At 36.2% G+C, this 25,878-nt stretch overlaps 1 protein-coding gene across 1 annotated transcript in view; it reads right to left on the bottom strand.

Annotated features, from left to right (window-relative positions):
• The window catches only part of KCNIP4 (potassium voltage-gated channel interacting protein 4), a 1,134,091-nt gene that overhangs the window by 1,004,149 nt on the left and 104,064 nt on the right, over positions 1–25,878 (bottom strand).

The following is a 25,878-nucleotide window of genomic DNA, read 5'->3' as shown; positions in this document are numbered from 1 at the left end:
AATTAATCTCGGTCCATAAATCTAAACTACAAAAAAAAAAAAAGTCAATTTCTTTATTTTCTTAAATGAATACAAATCCAGCTCCGTGCTAAAATCATATGATAGAAAATAAACCACCAGATCATACAAAAATCATACAAAGATCTCAGGCTCTTACATTGTGCTGAAGAATTGAGTATCCCCTCTTCGGCAAGGCCTTTGGTCCAAATCATTGGTTCATTCATAGTCTGAGCCAACATAAGCCCCATCAAACTGGAAATCCACAGGATGCTGTGCCTCGGTCCAGCCTCCCCAGGTGCCACAGGAGGCAACCTCCTCCGATGTTTTACCACCTCTCCAGATGCTACCATCATCTGCAAAGGTTCCTGATACTTGCAGAATCCTAAAACATCTGAATTATTCTAAATCTGGAAGGCAAAAAAACTCCTCTCGCTTCTCTCTCTTCCCTTTTAGAGTTAACTCACATCACCTCCACAACAAATGTGTTTACAGAAGGAAGCAAGAGTTCTCAGCTTCAAGTAGATTTATTTTCTGCCTTGAAAAAAAAAATCCCCAAAGTGAGAACATCACTACCTGGTTAAAACGGGAAAGGATACACTCACTGTAAGAAGAACAGTGTTAAAAACACAAGTTAAAAATTACCACAGATTTCCTACTACAAAATAAATATCAACAGAGAATGTTACTTAATAATTTTTACAAGACCTGGATAAATATTGGGCTAAGATAGAATCACTTCTCTCTCAATAGGAAATTGTTATTGTCTGTTTTAGATCAAGGTGTTACAACAAAATACCATAAACTGGATGGCTTACGTAAGTGATAGTTGTTTCTCACATTCTGAACCTTGGGAAGTCTAACATCAGGATGCTGGCAGATTTCAATGAGAACTCTCTTCTTGGTAGGCAGATGACCATATTCTCCTTGTGACCTTTGTGGCAAAGAGCAGAAAGAGGAAGCAAGCTCTCTTTAAGATTCCTCTTATTGGGATGCTAATCACATCACGAAGGTTCCACCCTCATGTCCTAATCATCTCACAAAGAGCCCATTTCCAAATACCATCACTTGGGGGGCTAGGGCTTCAACATACAAATTTTGAAGGGACGCCAACATTCAGTCCCTAGCATCATTCTAGAGAAAACTTTCAAGAAACCTGCCCAATGGTCACAAACCTTGAAACTTAATACAATTCAAGGATACATATCCAGTTATCACTGGGGCAAGCCGTAAACAAACATGAGTACAGAGGAGAGAAACAGGCAGACTAATGAAAATATATTATTTTTGTTGCATATGAAAACCCTTTAAAATAAGAGCTACATTTTGAAAATGTCAAAAATATCATTATAGCATATACTTTCCCCATCAAATGCAGTAAAGTATAATTAAAGGAAGGAAGTGCCCCCTTCAGACCCTTGTCATTTATCCTTCACTTGATGAGCAATTATTGGAGACAGAAATACTCCCTGAAACAATTTCATAAATCACTTTTGCTTGTTTCTATATAAAGATAGAATCATTCATGTCCTAGATCTGAGCCACCATTGAATTAAAAATAATATGAAAAAATAATTCTCAAAATGTATTCAGTGCTTCTCATATGCCAGACATAGCGCTATGTGCTTTATATACATCATGTCAAGTAATAGCCAGAGAAACTCTTCTATGTCCATATTCCTGTTATCTTTTTACAGGTGGGGACAGTGAGCCTCAGAGAAGATAAGCCAAGTCCTTAAGGCTGCATTAGGAATCATGGGTGTATAACTCACATCCTTCTAATCTAATCTTTTCCAGTCTAAGACTCTATGAAATACCATGAGGCCTTAATTAAAGGTTGACTGAACAATCAGAGAAAGTCAATAATCATATGGTTTCACTCATACGTGGAATATAAGAACCAGTGCAGAGGATCATGTGGAAAGAGAGGGAAAACTGAATGGAAAGTCATCAGAGAGGGAGACAACCATGAGAAACACACTGAGGGCACTGGAGGGGAGGTGTGTGGGGGGGGACAGGGTAACTGGGTGATGAGCATTAAGGAGGGCACGTGATGTGATGCACACTGGGTATTACACGCAACTGATAAATTACTGAACACTACATCTGAAAATAATGATGTACTACTATATGTTGGCTGATTGAATTTATTTTTTTAAAAGATTTTATTTATTTATTCATGATAGACAGACAGAGAGAGAGAGAGGCAGAGACACAGGCAGAGGGAGAAGCAGGCTCCACACAGGGACCCCGATGTGGGACTCGATCCAGGGTCTCCAGGATCAGGCCTTGGGCTGAAGGTGGCGCTAAACCACTGGGCCACTGGGGCAGCCCCTGGCTGATTGAATTTTTTTAAAAAAAAAGAAAAAAAGGTTGACTAAAGTTAAAAGTTTAGTAAAATTGGATATGTTCTACAGGTATCAGAGTAAGTAAATGAGCTCCCCCCCCCAAAGCAAAAGAATAAAGAGGGGACTTTTCAGGCTCACACACCTCTAAAGAGAAAAGGAAACTGAAGCCCCATTTACTCAAACCTCAAACACCCTATCACTACCTTCAAACCAAGAACACATGTAATGTCTCCTCTAGGCATATGGTGTCCTGAATGACTGTCTCAGTATTCTCTCCCACAGGATATAATGTCCTGCTCCAACAGAGACAATTAAAATAGATGTGAAACTTGTTGCCATAAGATGAGAAGGGAGTCGTGATTCTAACAAAGGTTGCTTGGTGTCAACTTTGGCCAAGTCACATGCCCTTTCTTGAATCCATTTTTCACCAACTTTTTAGAGTTTTGGGGATCAAAAATGTAAGCAAAAGTACTAGGCAAACTATAAAATATTATACAAAATTTACCTGTCATTAAGTTATTTAATCATTCATAAGAAATTCTATGATCATAGTGCACAGTGGGTTAAGAATATGGACTCTAGAACCATTTGCTGGTTGAATCTCGTCTCAACCACTAACTGACTATATGATATTGGGCAGGTTGTACAAAATCTCCCTCTTATCTAACTTTTCTAAGGATTAAAAATGCTCATGTAAAATGAGGATAATAATGTAAAATGGGGAAAGCAGTAAGGATTTCCGTGAGGAATAAACACGCTAATAGATGTAAAAGCTTTTATAACGGTCTAACAGGCTATCATTGCCAATGAAACCATCGGCACCACTGTCACCAGAATCATCATCAGAATCATGATCACTAATGATCTAATAGTTTTCTAAGGGATGGAATCCTCAGAGATTTCAAGTAAGATAAAATGAAAAAAAGTGGTTTCCTACACACTCATCAGATGCACATAAATGGGTGTGCAACAAAGTCTTTTGTCCCAGCAGATCTCAATAATGACAACTGGGTTACATTCATTTCCTCTCAGAGCATAGCACAGAGGAACCAGGGTGGGTGTTCAGAGCCAGGGAAAGGCATGGATATTAAAAAAAAAAAAAAAAAAAAAAAGGAGAAAATACCCTGACCACTAGCCACTAGCTGTAACACACATAGCATAATTATTTTCTGTGGATATGTAGACAGAAATCTGCAAGTGTGCATTGAGACAAAAAAACTGCCATGTTTTACCATTTGATAAAAGCTGAATGTGATACCTCTCATAAAAAGTACTGCCTGTGAAAATATTAAAGTACTTTTTAAATGAAAAATAAGAGTTCATGAAGTCTCTTATTCAGATCTCTCCAAACCAACACATTATCTTCCCCCCATTAAAGAGCTGTGGACCATCTGTCCCATCACGGCTACCAGCTGGTATGAGCTCCAGAAATATCTCCTCAATTGTAGGTACTAATTAGGTTTTTCCATATGAACACATTGTAGGTTAACTATTTACAAATACAAATTTTTAAATCTTGCTTCATTTTTGTGGTAGGTGACTAGACTTTGATAAGGAAGATGAGTCTCACCTTTGGGAGGTTGACTGTTCCCACTGGTAACGTTACTGCTGATGGGAATGATGGCATGCTTTTGTTCTCAGCAAAATCAAACTTAGAATTATGGTCTCATTTTTTTAAAAAAAGCAATTGTATCAGAAACAAACCGTGGATTCCAAAGGAGTTACGAAGAAATCACCAGATAAACGAAACAAAATGACCCCCAACCTAGCATGTATGATGACGCCATACAGAACATCCATCAGGCAATTAACCATTTCCAGCCAGTATTGAACACAACTCTGAACATCCATGGACACTTGATCAAGGCTTGAGAGTTCCACAGCTAAGTTATAACACAACTCATCTTGTTAAGAGAAACAGTCAAAAAGAAGAGGAAGAAATCAGGAAACTGAAAATAAGAGAAGCTGAAAAAACTACTCCCACTCTCATCAAATAAAACGTCTTTAGAAAAAAAGGCTTAGGCTAAAGAGAATATTCAAAATTCAAGTCAAAGGGCTTCAGACTTTTTGCAAGTCTTTAGATTCACTGACCACATCCCTCTGTGACACCCTCCCCTACTCTCTCTCCCAATACACAGCTCCTTCTTTGCTCTCCCCTTAGCCTTTAACCTGAAAGTCTCTTCCTATTTCTCATCCACCTGCTATCTTCTTGATAGGACACTGTGGCAAGAGATGCTACTTGAATAAATACCTGTTTCATGATTTTTAGAGTTCCCCTGGATTTTATCATTATTTTTCTCCTAAGGTTCCATTTAAATTCCAGCCAGCCAACACATAGTGCAATATCAGCTCCAGGTACACAACACAGTGACCCAACACCCCCATGCAATACCCAGCACCCACCATAACAAGTGCACCCCCCAATTCCCATTCACCATCCAATCCATCCCCCCACTTACCTCCTCTCCAGCAACCACCAGTCTGCTGTCCACAGTCAAGTCTATCTCTTGATCTGCCGCCTTTCCCTATACTCATGGGGGGCATGTTTCCTCCATGCCCCCAAAACCTCACATGAGTGAAATCACATGATATTTGTATCCCTCTGACTGACTTATTTCACTTAGCATAATACTCTCTAGTTCCATCCACATCGTTGCAAATGGCAATATTTCAAAAGTAAAAACTTCTGCACAGTAAAGGAAGCAATCAACAAAACTAAAAGACAACCTATGGAACAGGAGAAGACATTTGTAAATGACATATCAGATAAAGGGTTAGTATCCAAAATATATAAATAACTTATAAAACTCGACACCCAAAAAGTGAATACTCCAATTTAAAAATGGGCATAAGACATGAATAGATCTTTTTCCAAAGACCTACAGATGGTCAGCAGACATGAAAAAATGCTGAACAACCCTTATCATCAGGGAAACACAAATCAAAACTACAGTGAGATCATATTTTTAAAATCCAGAGGGGAAAGATTCCATTATTTTTTACAGCTGAGTAATATCCTGGTGTGTGTGTATATATATATACCACTGTGTGTATTTTGACCACTGTCTTTATCCATTGATCAGTCGATGGACACTTGAACTGTTTCTATAGTTTGGCTCTTATAGATAATGCTGCTACAAACATCAAGGTGCATGTATCTCTTTGAAATTAGTATTTTTGTATTCTTTGGGTGAACACCTAGTAGTGCAATTGCTGGATCACAAGGTACCTCTATTTTTAACTTTTCAAGGAACCTCCATGCTGCTTTCCAGAGTGGCTGCACCAACTTGCACTACCAACAGTGCAGGAAGGTTCCCCTTTCTCCACACCCTAACCAATACTAGTTGTCTCTTGTGTTGTTGATTTTAGCCATTCTGACAGGGGTGAGGTGACATCTCATTATAGTTTTGATTTACATTTCCCTGATGAGAGGTAATGTTGAGCAAAAATATTATTCTTTCAGAAACTCTATCTCGCCATAAGCTTTTATGAAACAAATTCAAAATGAAAATAAGATCGACATCATCAAGATAATTTCCTCTGTAGAACCAGTGAAAAATGCATTTCTGTGTAAGTAGTAATGAGGATGTAATCAGCTAACCCAAACAGCATTCCAACCAAAGAAAGACATCACTCTCTTCCTCTTCCAAAATGATGGGCAGCCCATCTTCTTGGTAGTTCTAGTGTGACCAGTCTTTTAAACCATAGCTAATCCATACAAGATGCATGACCAGATTTCTAAATTTCTTCATAAAGTTTCAAATAGAGATTTTAGGGGGAAATAAAAGAAAACCATATAATTTTCTTTGCACTAATACAAGGCAGGGCTATAAAATCCAACCTTCTCTGAATGTTCTGGAAGTACCTATCTGCTTAAACTTCCTCTGTCTGCACACTCCCCATTGAGTACTGGCCTCCAGCCACACTGGCCTTCCTTCAGTTCATGGGAACAGTGAGGTTTACCCCTTCTTCACCAACACACAACTCACAACACACTGCACCCCACATACTACAAGATTCATTTCTTCACTCCTCATTTTGATTTTTTTTTCATTTCGTCAAAGCTGTCTTACATGACCAGTCAATACTAAATACTACCTTCTTAGTTTTCTTTATGGTACCTCATTATCTCCTTTCATTTATAATTTGATATTTGTTTGTTAACTTGCCCAGTGTCTCCTGCAACAAACATTAGAATGCCATTTAACATTTGTTCAACATTTGTTGAATGCCAGAGCTATAAATAATGTTTCATTTCCCACTATCTATCCAGCCTCTTATGATGTGATAGCCACATATGTAAGAAATGTTTATTAAATGAAGATGTAGAATTTCAGATACCTACCTAATTGTTTTGGGGGGGAACAGCAAATAATTTTTAAAGAAGAGTTTTAAACTAACTAACCTATTTTTCTGATTCCTCTGTGTGTCTGTGTGTGAAAGAGAGAGGTAGAAAGACACATGGAGAGGAAAGTAGAGAGAAAAATTTAATTTTCAAAGTAACACATAAAATTGTAAAATCTAGTAAAAGGGAATATAAGGGAAGGGAGAAGAAATGTGTGGGAAATATCAGAAAGGGAGACAGAACATAAAGATTCCTAATTCTGGGAAATGAACTAGGGGTGGTAGAAGGGGAGGAGGGCGGGGGGTGGGAGTGAATGGGTGACGGGCACTGGGGGTTATTCTGTATGTTGGTAAATTGAACACCAATAAAAAATAAATTTAAAAAAGAAATTGTAAAATCTATCCTTTATTCAAACTTCTAAGGTGTGAGAGATGTTAACATATTATTAGAGAAAAAAATTATGAGGTGGTCATTTTAGAAATGCAATATGAGATTTGGTCATTTTAGGGACACCGTGAACTAGGATTTAATCCTCAATGCTCATTATATTTAGTGGCTGAAAATATTGGAGTGATGCCCAGATAAAAAGTGGCAAGATATTTAAGATTGATTTAGGTAACTAGACGACCTTTGAATAATAAAAAAAAAAAAAGAGAGAGAGAGAGAGAGAGACTTTCCATTAAAAGTAATGAATTGTTTCCCTCTATTAGTTTGGATGGATGAGAAAGTTAAAGAACTTAAATAGTAGGCAGATAAATACTAAAAGTATTAGATGATCACAAAAAATTAGATATCCCTTCGGACTTAATTTTTCCTTTGTACAGCCCACATCAAATGTCTACAAAAGAAACAATTTACAGTACAAGAAGTCATTTTAAATGACATTAAATTTTATGCCTAAACAGACACACACGGAGTGTCTGTAACCTTGATTTCCTGTATTTGTTGAGTTACCTGAAGAACAGCTTTATCTATAGCCAGGGAACACTGTGGAAATGAGCCAACTGGATCTATCACATTGGGAGAAGCATTTAGGCCATATAAAGACGTCAGAGGGGCACCGGGTAGCTCAGTCAGTAAGAGTGCGACCGTTGGTTTCAGCTTGGGTCATGATCTCGCAGTGGTGGGATCGAGCCCCGCATCAGGCTCTGCACTCAGCAAGAAGCCCGCCTTAGATTTTCTCTCTCTCTCTCTCTCTCTCTCTCTCTCGCACGCAGCTCTGTGTATGTCTCTCAAATAACAAATAAAATCTTTAATTTTTTTAATTTAAAAAGAAACAGAATTATGGGCACTGAATTCAGCCAATTAAGAGAAACAAATTACCACCACAGTAGCAACTAATTCTGCTATCTTTCCCTTTCATTTTATTTCATAAAGTCAAGTTATGATCTTAATCTAATGCAATTTTAGAACTGGAATGAGCTTCAGAAAGGTCCAGATGCTTTGTTTACTTTGCTGTGCAGATAATTTCACATTTGCCTCATAATTGGATTTCTCAAAGTTCACTGACATTTCCAAGGGTTTCAATGATCATTAAAGGTTTTTCTTCTTTAATCTAAATTTGGGTCATGCTCATAGGCTGCTCAAATGCAAACAAACCCATCAGAAAACAGCTCCACATTATGGGGCCATTCTACTTTGAGATGGTCAGGCTGAAAAATCATTATGACTGTTAAGTGAATGTCATGCAACTGATAACTGACCATCAGGGCATATTCATTGTGAGAAAGGACACTAAAATATATTTTCAGTTGTGTTATGCAATATTCTAAAGACCATGTTGCCACTTGAGGAAAAGATAGTCTTAATTTGCCATCCCTAATCACAAAATATAAATGTCAACATTAGCCATGGTTAGTTTGGGAAAACCTGTTCTTTCATTTCTGTGTAGCAGATGCTCAGATACTCAGCTGGATAACCTGGCCTTCTGGCAGTTGTCTTGTGTGTCTTGACCCACCTGTAAAGCAGGAGTTTGGAGTCAATATCGATGGAGATCCCTATCCATTCTACTCTCTGACTCTAAGTAAGATATAAACATCATCCTGAAGGTGTCACTGCGGCCTGAATAATTCCCAGGAATTGTACTTTTAAGGTCAACTGAATTTCCCATCAGGTAATAATCAAAAATGATATATTTTCTTGGAGGAAAAGAAGTCGGAGCCATTCTATTTAAAAATAAATAAAACTTACTTTAAAATTTTAACTACAGCTGAAATTGTGCAGGAAAATTTTTAAATTATGGGTGCAATTTTATTTTACTTTGGATTTTTAAATTTTTCAGAAAAAAAATTTAAAAAACCATGAGCATAAGCAATACGAAAATGTTTTAACTGTCTGAATATAGCCTTCAATACAGAGTGGAATATGTGGTTATGCAAATGGAAATATTTTCATTTCAGAATTCCTTGTGAACAATCATAGTCCAGGGGCACCTGGGTGGCTCAGTGGTTGAGCATCTGCCTTGGGCTCAGGGTGTGATCTTGGGGTCCTGGGATAGAGTCCCTCATGGGGTTCCCCGCAGGAGGCCTGCTTCTCCCACTGCCTGTTTCTCTGCCTGTGTGTCTCTCATGAATAAATTAAATGTTTTTAAAAAATATCATAGCTTCACTATTAACTAGAAAATAATAGGCGATCAGTAATGATGAGGTACATAAATGGATAAGTGCATAGATACTAAAGTGTCAGCAGTTGTCCACGATGCTTCATATTACAGCTATGTAAATTTCTTATTTAACATATTTAAAGTTAAAAAAAATAAAGATTTTATTTAAGAGAAAGAGAGAGAGGCAGAGACACAGACAGAGAGAGAAGCAAGCTCCCCGCAAGGAGCCTGGTGTGGACTCGATCCCAGATCCTCAGCTCATGCCTTGAGCCAAAGGCAGACACTCAAACACTGAGCCACGCAGGTGTCCCATAAATTAAAATTTTTAAACCTTATTTATTAAACCTCTGATTTTAAAATGTCACAATGAAAAAATAAATAAAATAACTAAAATGTCACAATGAGAGAATTTTACCTAAGTAAGGAAGACTGATATTTCTCACCTGGACTCTGAGTTTCTTCTTAACTAACAAATAAGAAAAGCACTTATTAAACACCTTTTTTAATCCACATCTTTACAGTGACTTTCCTGATAGGAAGCACATTGGACCCACACACCTGAAAATAAAAAGTAGCTTAAGATGCAGCTCTGAAGCTAATGATTACAAAATGAAACATAAGGGGAAAGAAGATGTCCCCAACTTATTCTGGAAGCAAAATCTATCAGTGAGATAAAGTGGGCATTGACTTTACATCAGGATTATTAATGAATTTTTCAGAATCTCTACCTGCCATCTGAACATATGATTTACCTAGAGACATATGACATACTGATATTACCTACAAAGGACCTAACACAGAATCATATTTTCAGTTTTCATCATGCTTTCAGAAAATGCAATAGCAAATAGCATACTGAGGCTTTTTCATGAGACGATAATAAAACTGTTTAATTAGGCAGGCTCCAGGGGCAGATCGTTCTCCAGAAGTCTTCTTGTGATTTCCTTGAAGTGGTTGCAAGGAAGAGGGTTTCATTCCTCTGGGATTTTATTAAAGACAAATCCAGAGTCCCAATCCGATAATCAAACAAGCAAATACAGCTCCAGGTTACTAAACCCAATGTGACATCCAGGATTCTTTTGATAATATTATTCAAAAACAAATGTTTTTACACATAAATCTGTGTCTTGCTACTTTTGAACGGCACACACATCTTATGTTTTGCCCTATGGTAAATTGTTAGTTTTCATGGTTTATCTATATTTAAGTGATATAAATCAAACATACAAGGTAAAACATAAGGTTATTACCAGTACAAAATACTTTATTAAACTATCTTCCAATAATTTTCATAAAAATAAGATACTTGTCCAAAGAACTAGAGCTTAAATATAACTTTCATGATTTATTTAGAATTATCATATGTATATCCTCTGGGGAAAAAAAATCTGTAATGTGCTTTTTCACTTTTGCTGCTTCTCTATTTTTTTTTTAATTCATAATATTCGGGGAACCTTGGTGGCTCAGCGGTTTAGCGTCGCCTTCGGCCCAGGGCCTGATCCTGGAGACCTAGGAACGAGTCCCACATTGGGCTCCCTGCATGGAGCCTGCTTCTCCCTCTGCCTGTGTCTCTGCCTCTCTCTCTCTCTCTGTGTCTCTCATGAATAAATAAATAAATCGCAATAAATAAATAAATTCATAATATACAAAATCAGTGAGAAGGATATTTTTTTGGAGAAGGATCTTTTTAGACAAATATTCATACAAAAGCTAACTTTGTGGAAGGTATATTATTAATTATAACAACATTTTGCATTTCTTTAACATATACATTAACTATTTCTTTTATATGATTTACATCTGTTTACATGAAAGACAATTCATCACATGAATAAACCAGAATTTAACTTACTAGAGTCTAACTTGAGCTTTGCTAGATGTTAATGAAAAATATGTATTATAGGATTTAATCATTTCAGATAAAACATGAATTCCAAAGAAGTGAAAGCTTTCAACAGATTGCCTCATACTTCTCATCCAGACATAAGAATGCATACCATTTCTATTATCTTCAAAAAGTAGAGTCCTTCTAGATCTTCTACATCACAATACAGTGGTAAGTTAAAAAAAAAAAAAGATTCTTGGACCCCACCCAAAATACACTAGATCAGAACAGAGAGTAGGGGAAGGATATTAGAATGTGAACATCAATGGGTCTATAAGATATAGATATTCCCTACACATATCAAAATGTGAGAACTACCACTTAGCTGGTAATTAAGGTTAAAAAGATAGAAAAACACCCAGAGATTTTAAAATTTCTTCTTTCTATGAGATTCTGATTTTAAAAGATGATTTTTAGGAACTCCTTCCAGTAAATCACAAAAAAAATGACCCTTGATTCCTCCCATTGTATTGTGTATACCTCTCTACAATGTGACTTTGCCACTCTTCCCTTTAAGAGCTGGAATATGTTACTCTACCTCTTGGTATCTGGTCTTGGCCACATGACAGACTTCAGCCTATAAGACATTAGCAAATGTGACAGAAGCAGAGACTTGGTAAGTGCTGGGGCAATGGAGCTTGCGCTGTCTTGCTGCTACCATGTGAAGAAATGTGAGTAGCCTGCTAGATGCTTGAGACATATGGCACAGTTGCCTCTTTCATGGCAGCCAACAAGCCGACATGGGAGGCAGGCCATCCAGTACTGACCTGGCCCTAACCATCTGCCAGTGGACTATAATTGTGAAAATGAGTCCAGGAGACAGCTGGAGAAGAACTGCCCAGATGCACTCAGCCTGAATTGCCAACCCTTGGTATTTCAAGCTAATAAATGATTATTGTTTTAAGACACAGATATTATGGGTAGTTTACTATGCAGCAAAAGCTAACTAATACACTCTTTCTCACAAAAAGGGAAAGAAAGAAAAAATGAAGTTTTTGGAGTCAATTTTGGTAGTGGTCAAACCTTACTGCACTCTTTTTTTTTTTTTTTCCTTACCACAGTCTTGCATTATTTTGTATTTTTCATTTCAGGACTTGACATAAATGATAAAAATATTCATATATAGTTAACTGAATTCCAGAATTTTCTTGCTATCTAATCAAGGGCCGCTCAAGAGATGTAACCCATTCAGGAAGAACAAGCATAGGTGAACAAAATATTTTCTAGAAATAAACATTAAACAAACCCATGCAACTGGAAAAACCAGCTGTGACATTTAGTTTTGACTTTTATAAAGAAGCTTTTATTGAAAATCTAAGTTTATCATGGTCACTGCTTCCTTCCTCACACAGCACTTTTATTCCCAAAAAAGGTATTTGTAGAGGATGAAGTGAACTATACTGAACATATTTTTATCATAATATTTAAGATAACTTGAAAATGCTTTCACTGGGCTGTTTTTACATAAAACTTTCATTATCAAACTTTTGATAATTAGTATGATTTTCATGAGATTGAAGATAATGATCAAAGGATGTCAATATGATTTCAAGGCCAACAAGGACCATAAAATATTACATTTTATTATGAGAACATTATATTGAGGTGTACTACTATGTGCCAGATGCATGGTTAAGTACCAGGAATACTACATTTTAGCAGAGAGAACAAGACAATTTCCAGTGTTAATAAGTTCTGTGAAGAAAATAAGTGAGGAAAATGTGAAAGATCATGGCAGATAAAATAGAATGGGGAATCAGGGACCTCTTGGGAAGGCGACATTTAAGATGAAATATGAACAAAAAGAAGGAGCCAGTCATGTAAATTTTAAAGAGGGAAGACAGTAAGTTTGAAGATCTATAGTGGAAATGAAATTGTCCTTTTTGGATTCATAAAGGATGGCTGGTGTGGCCAAAACCTGATGAGCCAGAAGGAAAATGCTAACAGATAAGATTAAAATCATGTACACTGGGTGGGGCATAGAGACTCTCATTAGCCATCAGAAGTTTTCCAGATCTTATCTTAAATGTCTATGTATAGCTGAAATGTACATAAGTCATTTTTGTCAGAGGAATATGGGGATTTTATTTGCCTACAGAACTATTTGAATTTCAAAATCCACCATAAATGTAAAAGAAGCATGGACAGTTAACTGAAGTAAGGCAGTGATTACATGACTGACTACTATGAGTAAGAATCCAGAAGCATTCCAAAGGGCAGAAGATTTCTGTAAAAGATTTACCACCCTAGATAAAATATCCTTTAAGTATCTACTCACCTCTTCCCACCCAGGTATCTTGGTCTCATTATATTAATGTAACTTACGCAGGGGCGCCTGGGTGGCTCAGTCAGTTGAGCATCTGAATCTTGATTTTGCCTCAGACCATGATGTAGGGGTCCTAGGATCAAGCCCTAAGTCAGGCTCTGTGCTCAGTGGGGAGCCTGCTTCTCTCCCTCTGCCTCTGCCCTCCCCCAACCCCGGCTCATACCTGTGCTCTCTTGCTCACTCTCTAAAATAAATAAATCAATCTTTAAAAATTGAAGAATTTATTCAAACCAGTCTAGGAGAAAAGCTCTAGGATTCTATTAAAATTAAAATAATGGTCACTGAAATAAGACTGTTTTAGTAAATTAGTGTTCAAGCATATTAAAGAGATCATGATATGTGGGGAAAAAAAAGATAAATAAAAATTAGCAAGTCATCTGAAATCCAATGACTCTACAAAACATTATAAATTGGAAAAAAACGTTTTGCCATAAATATAATTTATTTCTCCTAAATAAAGTATACAAATTACATATGAGAACTGAGTGAATAAGTAGAAAGGGTTATTTTAATTGAAAAGAATTTGAGACTTAGAGTAAATACTGAAAACCTAGGAATGAGGGCAGAAGACTTAAAATAATTTTACAAGTCTTCACAATAGAAATGTTTAAAATATACAGAACTGAATAATATAGGAAATAAATTATAATGGGAATGAATTTGAACAAACTGATATGTAACATTATTGCTTCTTAACATGCAGTATTTTGGTAATATAATGGATTCCCTCACATAGTAAACTTGACTATATCATAAAATAATAACTCAATTGGTCAATAACATGAATGTGTATAAGCAATAAAATTTAAAGATACAAATAAGTTCCATTTGTGTTTAAATATTTTACACTAAATATGTGCTCAATAAAATCTACATTATGAAGAAAAAATGGCCCATTTTGTTCATCTCAAATTCCCTCTTAGTAAAAATTCATAAAGCTGAATTTAGTTCCTATTATCAACTAGTAGGGAAAATAAATAAGGAAACAACATAGGAGATTCGGGAACAGAGCAAAGGAAATATAATTAAAAACACTTCTTAGGGCACCAGGGTGGCTCACTCGGTCAAGCATCTGCCTTCGGCTCAGGTCACGATCTCAGGGTCCTCAGGTCAGGCTCCCCTTTCAGCAGAGAGTCTGTTTCTCCCTCTCCTTCTGCTCCCCTCCACCCCGACTCATGCTCTCTTGCTCTTTATATCTCTAATAAATAAATAAAATCTTAAAAAAAAGGAAACATACTTCTTGGGGAACTTAAATGTCTAACAGCATAGAAGAAATAATCATAATGCTTAATAAAATATTTTTTAAATTTTTGACACACTAATAAGTTGAAACAAAGGGAGAGTTTTAGAGAGGCCAAAAACAAAGTTTAAGCAGAAATTAATAGAAATTCAAGCACCTTCTGAAGGTTGTTTATTTTTTTTTTAAGATTTATTCATTTATTTTAGAGAGAGAAAGCAGAGGGAGAGAGAAAAATCCTGAAGCAGACTCCCCATTGAGTGCAGAGCCTGATTCAAGGACAATTCCAGGATCCCGAGAGACCATGACTAGAGCAGAAATCAAGAACCAACTGCCCAACCAACTGAGCCACCCAGGCACCCCTATCTTAAAGGTTTCTAACAAATTCCAGAAAACCTGCTTTAAGATTCTTCTTTGAAAGATATCCAGAGCACAGCAGACAGGAAATCTCCACATAAATATAGAACCACAAAGTTGAAGAAAAAATAATCTTGTCACATTCAAAAAAGGATAACAAGGAAACATGTCTGTCTTGAATTTGTCACAGGGTTGAGGGAAAATAAATAAACTCTCTTGAGAATTCATAACCACAAGCTGGACTTCATATGGATTCACAGTCTAAATTTACTCTACTGTGCCATAAAAACAAAGCAGCAAGCCAAGGATTTAATTTAAAGTGTTCCCATTGTGGTGATGCTCCCTGATGTCTGAAATAACAAATAAAAGCTTTCTCTAGAAGAAAACTCAGGCCTCAAAGAATTCCCAGATATAAAGTTTTAAGTCATATGAGCATTTCTAAGTTGAAAATAAGGAAAAAGTTGCCATTAATAAGAGTCAGGAGAAAAAAAAACCAGTAGACTCAGACCCACAACTATTTAACTTTTTGGAGGTATCTCCACAGGATGCTAAATATATATACTGTCAAAAAGGAAAATATATGGGCACCTGTGTGGCTCAGTTGGTTAAACATCTGCCTTTGGCTCAGGTCATGATCTCAGGGTCCTAGGATCTTGCCCAGCAGAGAGTCTGCTTCTCCCTCTCCCTCTGTGTCTCCCCCAACTCATGCTCTCTCACTCTTGCCCTCAAATAAATAAATAAAATATTTTTAAAAAGAGGAAAATATAAAATATGGCATAGGAGAAAGATACTTGTTTTTACAAATAACAGTATATTTAAGAAACTAATAGAGTTTCTATAAATAGCATATAATAATTGAAATTAATACTCATAAAGATGACTAAACAGATTAGAAGAGGATATTAGAACTGTAAACTGGGAAACGATTTCAAAGAATTCACACTAAATAAAGCAAAAAGGGAAATGTGAAAAACATTTAAGACACCCCAAGTTAGCCTAAGAAGATCAAGCACAAATAAATTAATCTCCAGAAGACAGTAAAGAGAATGGAGAAGCAATAATATTCAAAGATAACAGAAATGTCTAAACTGTTGAAAGACATGATTCCTAAATTCTAGAAAAACTGTAAACTGAAAACAGTATAAATAAAAAGAAAATCATTCCCAGATACATATAGTGAACCTATAGAATATCAAAGATAATAACAGGATCTTAAAGTAGACAAAAGAATGAAAGAAGAAAAGTCTGATCACTTAGGACTGGATGGAAATTAGAATGAGGACTGACTTCTAAGTAATAATAAAGGCAGCATGAAAAAACATCTTCCAAATGCTGGGAAGAAAATAAAATTATATACTCAATTCCATTGTACAAAACTAAAACTGAATCAATGAAATAACAGAGAAAAGCCAAAATAGAGGGTTTACCACAAATGTAGACTAAGATAATCACAGATATACTGAAGACTGAAGAAAAATGATACCAGATGGGATCTTTGAAATGCAATAAGAAATGATGAGAAATGTGTTGGTTAATATTTTGGTAACTCTGCAAAAATACATATGGGAGAAAAGCAAGATGAAATGAAAATAGAAGAAAAAATAACACTGAGATTGCAAGACAGTGATGGCCAGTAACATGTCCTTAGATCCTCAGGTAACTCAAAAGGATGGGCACACATAGACACTAATCTTCAATTTTATTAATGAGAAAGGATAAGGTTTAAAAGTAACTACTGGGAGAATGAAAATTTCCAAATAAAAGGAAGAAATGTAAATGAAAACAAAAAGAAAAATCCAAAAGGAAGTAATGAAGAGAAAAAAAAAGAAAAGGAATAGATAAAAAGGACTAAGAAAAATCACAAATAATACAGAAACAATTCCAAAGTTTTCAGCAATCAAAATGAATAGAAATGGAGAAAAGAATCCCAGCTACATGCTGCTTATTATATAAGACACACCTGAAACATAACATGAAATGGTTGAAAGCAAATATTTGGGAAAAAACATACATCAAGTAAAAAAAAAAAAAAAAAACCACAATAAAACTGTAAAGTAATATTACTAGTAAACAAAATAAACTTTAAAGATGGAAAAAAAAACCTGTTATACATAAAGAGAAGAACAATATAATAAAAAAAGTTTCCACTTACCAGGAAAATATAATTCTGAACATGCATATACCCTAATACTCTACCCCATAACATATAAAGCAAAAATAAATGGAATGGCATGGTAATACTGAAAAAAAAATCAATGGTACCTTAGAAACTTAAAGATCAGAGAGAAATTGCTAATGTACAGAAAATAACACAATAACATAACAACATAAACAACACAATGAACAAGCTTGCTGCAATATGCGTACATTGAACAATTTTAAATTTCTAAGGCATTGTTGATTTTTTCAGTGTTACCCCAAGTAAATATAACAACAGATATATGTCTTAATGAGGAAATTAATACTTTGTTGAAAGGTAATGAAGACCTTAAAAAAGGACCTGAAAACACCGTTCCCATGTAGAAGGAGATTCAATAAATCTCAACAGTGTTTTCCAAAAACTTAATAAACTTCTATAACTTACCTGGAAAAGAAAAGGGACACAAGACACATTCGAGACATACTTGAGAAAGAAAGAAGTAGAAAACTTGCTTTGCCATAAAGATATTTTTATGAAGGTATATTAATTAGTGTATTCTGGCAGTGGCTAAGGAGGGACAGAATGGCATACAGAGACCAGACCCAGCACTATACAGACACAGGGTGAGATTTGTGGATTGAGTTAGAAAGAATAGTCCTGGGATAACTAATTATCTATGTAGGGAAAACAATTTCAAAACTCCCCTAAACTCAAAACAATTTCTTTTTTTTAAAGATTTTATTTATTTATTCACGAGAGACACAGGGAGAGAGAGAGAGAGGCAGAGACATAGGCAGAAGGAGAAGCAGGCTCCATGCAGGGAGCCCGACATGGGACTCGATCCCAGGACTCCAGGGTCACACCCTGGGCTGAAGGTGGTGCTAAACCACTGAGCCACGTGGGCTGCCCAACAATGTCTTGATTAATCAAATTCAAAGACATGAAAAGTAAATTTTTAAGTTTTAAGAAAAAAATACAGAAAAATATCACCTTGACCTTAAAGATTTTTAAACAACAGAATACAAAAGTTTAAGTCATAGAAGTCAATGACAAATTCTACTATACAAAAGTTTTAAAAGAAAGAAAAGACAAATCAGAGACTACAAAAGGCTTCTTATACTAATATTTGACTAATATGACAAACTCAATAAATAATAAATGAAAAACAACCCACAAAAAAAGAATAGATGATCTGAACAGGCTGATATGCCTGGTAGAGGAATTGAATCAATAATTAACAATCTGCCAAAACAGAAAGTACTGGCCTAAGATGGATTCACTGGAATTCTACCAAACATTTAAGGAAGAAACTATACCAGTTCCCTGTCCTTTTTCAAAGGATAGAAGAGAGAAAACTTCCTAACTCATTCTCTGAGGCCAGTATTACCCTAATAACAGAATAAGAGAAAGGCATTAAAGAAAACTACAGACTGATATCTCTCATGAACAGAGATGCAAAAATCCTCAACAAAACTGAATCTTAAAAAGTACAAAAAGAACCACACATTACAACCAAATGAGATCTATCCCAGGTATGCAAGGCTGGTTCAAGATTAGAAAATAAATCAATGTAATCCATCATATCAACACAGTAAAAAAGGAAAACATCACATGATTATATCAACAAATGCAGAAACACATTTGATGAATGCAACGCTCCTTCAAAATAAAAACTCTTCTGTAAACTAGGAATAGAGAGAAACTTTCTCAACTCTTGTCGATTAAGCCATCTACCATAGTTAACATCATACTTAATGGTGAGAAACTCAAAGCTTTCCCACTATGATCAGGTACAAGGCAAGGATGCCCCCTTTATCACCACTACCTTTAAATATCTTACTGGAAGTCCTTGCTAATGCAATAAGAAAAGAAAAGAAAAGTTATCCAGAATGTGGGGTACCTGGGTGGCTCAGCCCATTAAGCATCTGCCTTCAGCTCAGGTCATGATCTTGGGGTCCTGGGATGAAGCCCCACATCTGGATCCCTGCTCAGTGGGGAGTGTGCTTCTCTCTCCCCCCCACTTGTGTGCGCTCAATCTCTCTCTCTCTCTCTCTCTCTCTCTCTCTCTCAAATAAATAAAATCTTAAAAAAAAAAAGTTATCCAGAATTGGAAAGAAGACACAAAACTGTCTGTTTGAGGATGACAATCATTTATATAGAAAATTCTAAGGACTCCTTGGGGCATCTGAGTGGCTCAGTCAGTTAATCATCTGCCTTCACCTCAGGTCATGATCCCAGGGTCCTGGGATCAAGCACCATATCAGGCTTCCCTGTTCAACAGAGTCTGCCTCTCCCTCACCCTCTCCCTCTGCCTCTCTCCCAGCTCGGGCTCTCTCTCATTCTCTCTCGCTCTCTCTCTCAAATAAATAAATAAAATATTAAAAAAAAAAGACAATCCTAAAGACTCCAAACAAACACCTAGAACTCATAAAGGATTATAGCAAGGTTGCAGAATATAAGATCAACATAAGCACTCCTCCAAAAAAAAAACAAAGAAAGAAAGAGAAAAAAAGATCAGTATATGCAAATCAGTTGCCTTCCTATATATCAACAATGAACAAGAGGAATTTGAAATTAAAAATACAATACCATTTACATTTGTAATCAAAAAAGTGAAATACTTAAATATAATTCTAATAAAATATGTACAAGATGGGGCTCCTGGGTGGCATAGTTGGTTGGGCATCTGACTCTTGGTTTCAGCTTGGGTCGGGAATGTGATCTCAGGGCTGTGGGATCAAGCCCCACATTGGGCTCTGCACTCAGCATGGAGTCTGTTTGAGATTCTCTCTCCTTCTCCCCCTCCTGCTCCCTCTTTCTGTCTCAAAAAATAAATCTTTACAAATCTTTTTAAAAAATAAATATGTACGAGATCTATATGAGGAAAACTACAAAACTGTGATGAATGAAATCAAGAAGAATCACATAAATGGAGGGATATCCCATGTTCATGAATAGTAAGATTCAATTTTCTCAAGATGTCTGTTCTTCCAAATCTGCTCTGTAGATTCAATGAAATTCCAACCAAAATCCAAGCAAGTTATTTTATGGATATTGCCAAAATGACTCTAAGGTTTATATAGAGAGGCAAAATAATAGTCAACACAGTATTGAAGGAAAAGAAAGTTAATGTACCAATGCTATCCAACTTTAAGACTCACGCACCACACTTGTAGATAGTGTGGTATTGGCAAAAGAATAGACAAATAGATCAATGGAACCTAATGGCAAACCCAGAAACAGACCTTTATAAATACAATTAATTGATCTTTGATAAAGGAGCAAAGGCAATACTATGGAGCAAAAATAACCTCTTCACTTAATCATTCTGGAGCAAGCAGGCATCCACATGCAAAAAAAAAAAAAATCCAAGCGCAGACCTTATTACACATTTCACAAGATGGAGTCAAAACAGATCACTGAACTCAAAATAGATCACAGACCTACATGTAAAAAACAAAGCTATAAAGTCCAACAAGATAACATCAGAAAAAACCTAGATGGCTTTGGGTATATAGTGATGGCTTTTTAAAACATAACACCCATGCCATGATCCATGAAAGAAATAATCGATAAGCTGAACTTCCTTAAAATTAAAACCTTCTGTCTCACAATACACTATATTGAGAGATTCACAGGCAAACCACAAACTGGAGAAAAATGTTTGCAAAAGACACTTCTGATAAAGGACTACTATCAAAAATATAGAAAGAACTCTTCATAATAAGAAAACAACCTGATTAAAAAATGGGCCAAAGAGGTCAATAGATATTTCACCAAAGAAGATCTGACGATGGCAAATAAGCATCTGAAACATGTTCCACATCACACGCCATCAGGGAAATGCAAATTATGATGAGATACTGGGGCACGTAGGTGATGTTGTAGGTTAAGCCTTGGACTCTTGATTTCAGCTCAGGTCATGATCTCAGGGTCATGAGATCGAGCCCCCAGATGTGCTCTGCACTTAGCAGAGAGTCTGCTTGAAGATTCTCTCTCTCACTCTCTATCTGCCCCACCCCATGCACGTTTTACCAAAAAAATAAATTAATTAAAAAAAAAAAAAGATGAGATACTACCACACACCTTATGGAATGGTCAAAACCTGGAGCAGGGACCATACCAAATGCCCGCAAGGATGTGAAATAACAGGAACTCTCCTACACCGCTGGTGAGAATGTTAAATGGTATACCCACTTAGGAAGACGTTTTGGTGGTATCTTACAGAATTGAGTATACTCTTAATTCAGAAGTCACGCTCCTTGGTATTTACCCAAAAGAGTCAAAAACACAAAAACCTACATAGGGAAGTTTATAGCAGCTTTATTCATAATTGCCAAAAGTGGGAAGGAAGCAAGAGGCCTTTCAGCAGGTGAAAGCCTAAATAAACTGATGCATCCAGACAGTGGAAAATTATTCAGTGCTAAAGAGAAATGAGCTATTATGCCCGGAAAAGACACAGAGAAAACTTAAATGTATATTTCTAAGTGAAAGAAACCAATCTGAGAGGGCTACGTATTGCATGATTCCAACTCTGTGACATTCTGGAAAAGGCTAAACTATGGGGACAATGAAAAGGTCCATGGTTGCTGGTTGGGGGGGCAGGTGAGAGAAAAACAGAACACAAAGGATTCTGAGGGCAGCGAAAATATTTTGTGAGGTACGTAATGAGGGATATATGCCAGTACATGTTTGTCCAAATCTATAAAATGTGCAACAGCAAGGGTGAACCCTATGATAAATTATGGAATCTAGGTGATTTTGCATCAATGCAGGTTCATCTTTAATTTGAAGAAAGAGGAGGGGTGCCTGAGTGGCTCAGTGGGTTAAGCATCCAACTCTTGGTTTCGACTCAGGTCATGATCTCAGGGTCATGGGATGAAGCCCCCAGAGGGCTCTGTGCTTAGCTCAGAGTCTACTTAAGATTCCTTCCATCTTGCTCTGCCATAACCCCTGCTCATGTGCATGTGCATGCTCTAGCTCTCTTTCTCTCTCTCCAATCAATCAATCAATCAATCAATCAGTAAAATCTTTAAAAAAGAAAAAAAAAGCATCATTATGTTGAGTGATATTAATAAGGGGGAAGGCTCAGCATGTGTGGGCATAGGGGACATATGGAAAATCTCTGTATCTCCTTCTCAATTCCAGTAAACCTAAAGCTGCTGTAAAAAAAAAAAAAATAGGAAAAAAAATCAACAGAAGATTTTACATGGACTCTCAGAAATGTTTAAAAAGATGGTCACAACTTCATTAGTGATCTGATGAATGTAATCTAACTATGGAAAACTAGTGTATAGCTACTCACCACCTCACAGATTTGAAATTGCCTAATAGCAATGCACAGATGATCATGTGAATCAATCCAAGTTTTCAACAATTATTGATAGGGGGACAGTAAATGGTACAACATCTTGGAAAACACTTCAGCATTTTAAATTAAGTTTAACATTTCCATACCCTATAATCCAGTAACTCTTTTCTGAAGAAACATTTGCACAATGCATGAGAATGATCTCTGCGGTCTGTAATGCAAGAACCAGAGCCAAGCCAAATTTCAGTGAAAAACAGAATGGATAAATGGAATGAGGTATATTCATCTCATTCAATACTCAAAATGAATGAACCATGGGTAACAGCTTTGATTTGAACTGACCCCATAAAAGAATATGTATAGTATACCTCAACTTATACAGTTCAACTATACACAAAACTAAAAATATATCACTTATAGGTACAGGCAGGTGGCAAACTGTAAGGAAAACCAAGGCAGTTACTTTTGGGGGGTACTGGTGGTGAAATCAATTAGGTATAGACAGAGGGCTCCTAAATTACCTATGTTTTCCTTTTGAGTTGAAAAGTGGACACATGCATTTTCATTTGGTAATCTTTAATTTACACATTTATATATTGCATACTTCAACAAAGTTTCTTTTTAAATAACAGAAAGATGAATATGAAAGATTCAGGTGTACTTCTTGATGACACGTCTTTTCTTCTGTAAACACCCTAGGAAACTCAATTATTGTACATCAACAGCTTTTGCCTGAAAGTAGAAAGAGCAGAAAGGAGATAATTGCCTCACCTTTATCCGTGATTCATAAACTATAGCCAACCGGGAAAACCTGGAGGTCCAATGATTCCAAGAGATGTCCTAATTTTCCAAGTTTTAACCCAAGAGAATGGTGTTACACTTCATTTTATTCTACATCAGGTGTACATTTTCAGAAAAAAAAATATTTTGAAAAAAAAAATCACAAAACATGGCTGTTGGTAAATTTGCAGTTGACGAGATCTCTAATATCTTATTTTAACATAACATCGATTTCACACTGTCAAAGGAACTGTTCCCTAAAGGAAAGTGTTGCTATAGAAAGAAGGAATGAGAAGTCCCTTGTGACTATCTTACAGAAAACAAAGTAGCTGCTTCTTGAAGCACCCAGCACATGTCTTTTTGGGTTCAACTAATTCCATAATCTGGAAAAGAGCTCTGGGATATATTGATGGCCTTAATCCAGGAGCTGGATGGATTTATCTTTTTCAAAAGTAGAAAGGTTTTGTGGGAGATTTGGAAGCTCAAACATTAGCTGTGATAAATACCAAGAGGCACGGGCAGAGACCACAAATTCAACAACCACTCACTTTGAGATTTACATAGGTTCCCTCCACCCCCACCCCCACCCCACAGCTCACAGGCATAGAAGTTGTTCATTTAAATTTATTTAATTGAGATAGCACACAAAGACAGAAAATTTTATAAATTGGATTTCTGGACCCTGGATTATCCAAAGTTGATTATCTGCCACTGCTAGCAAATAGGCTTTTCCTAGAAATTCCATCAATATTTCTATCAAAAGAATATCTTAAATTCTTTTGGGCAGCCCTCGACCAATTATCTCCAAGCACATTTTTCTCCCTATGCCTGTCATTGTGTAGAATTACATTAAATTTTGTTAAAAAGTACTCCATAAGTAATGAATTAGGACAAAAATAATTCATTACTCACTTATGTGCCATAAAATATTAAATACAAAATTTAAGGATGAAAAAGTAATTTCTAGTTCACATACTTTATACCAGATAATAAGGCCTGCATCCTCTGCTATATTGTGAAAAAGGAAATATTCCACTTGATTATTTACTTTCAGACTCCAGAGGGTAGAAAGAGGAGGGAAAATCCTTTTTACCCTCAAACCCTGGGAGTAGCAGAAACTAAGAGGAACTCATAAAGGTGGCATGAAGAAAAGTCAGGACACCAGGGTGCCAGGTGTTCTTTCTCCCATCAACCTAATTATCTCTTCAGTCTTTAAAAAAAAAAAAAATCACTCAAACTTCTGTACTGCAGAGGTGAGGCCACCGCAGTGGATAACCACCAAAGCCCCATCCTGAACTAGTATGCAGGGGGCTGACTCTCCCACTGAGACAATGACCAAAGGGCACGGTCTCATTGAGAACCTTCTTATCTCAGCCAAGTAAGAGTGAAATTCCTTCCTTAATGAATTTCTTCTGTGTATTCCATTTCTCTGCAGGTCTGTCATTTTATACATTACATTATACATTACACATCCCTCTTATGAATTCATTATGAACTCTTATGAATTCATATTAGACCCTATTTTAAGTGTTGGTGTCACTTAAAACAGTCTAACCATCAGTACCAAGTTTTGCGCCGAACCTCCCACTACTTCCCTTTGGTCAGTGCAAAAAGATAATGTATTTATATCTATGGGGGGAGTGGCAAAAGCAGAATGGGGCCCTGGGACCTTTAAGTTAAAAAAAAAAATAGGACGTGTACTTTCTCAATGAGCTACAAAATTCTCTGCCCATATTACATTCAAAAGTAATGAAACAAAATTACTCTTGAATATCTTATGCTCCTATTATTTTGATAGCTATATGATATTTACTGCTGTAGATGATTTCCTAGGAATTGCACTCCAATAGTTCAATTACTTAAAATATAGTAAGCAAGAGGTTTGCAAGAGAAAAAGTTTTTAAGAACACAATTGGGCTTCTTGAATTACATTAAAATTATCCTTTAGAAGCCAATATGCCTCTAACACTATTGGTGAAGATAAAATGCTCGGTTTCTTTGAAATTTATAACCTTTCAACATTGATTTCACCACATTTAAAAGTTATCCAGCATATATAAATGAACAGATATTGTAGCATTAAAGTTCATATGGAAAATGCAATTGAGTGAATAATACACCAAAATTAAAGTCTTAATAAATATTATATTCTGTTAGACTGCACAAGTTATTATTTAAATTAGACAGTAATTTTTTAGATTAAAGTTCATGTGATACAATCAGAGTATAATAAAAACTTGAACTTAGATATCTCTAAATCTTCTAGAGGAATTTTTTTTAAGTGCTAAACCTAAATATACACAAGCGAGGTGATTCACTTCCTCCATATTTTCTACAAAGGAGAGAATACCCATACTCTTGCACAAGTACATTCTTTTCTGAAAAATGTGAAGCAGTGATCAGAGAACCAAATATGCCATGAGACAAGAATAGCTCTAAGAACAAGAGGTATCATGTGGGTTATTGAGCAAAGGAAGATACCATAAATCTCCATCTCAGATTCTGGGGAAACCACTCATCCCTACCCTGTATCCTGCCACTCTCAGGAAT

The sequence above is a fragment of the Canis lupus genome, chromosome 3 (assembly GCF_003254725.2).
Source record: "Canis lupus dingo isolate Sandy chromosome 3, ASM325472v2, whole genome shotgun sequence".
Classification (NCBI taxonomy): domain Eukaryota; kingdom Metazoa; phylum Chordata; class Mammalia; order Carnivora; family Canidae; genus Canis; species Canis lupus.
This window is presented reverse-complemented; position numbering and strand designations above follow the sequence as displayed.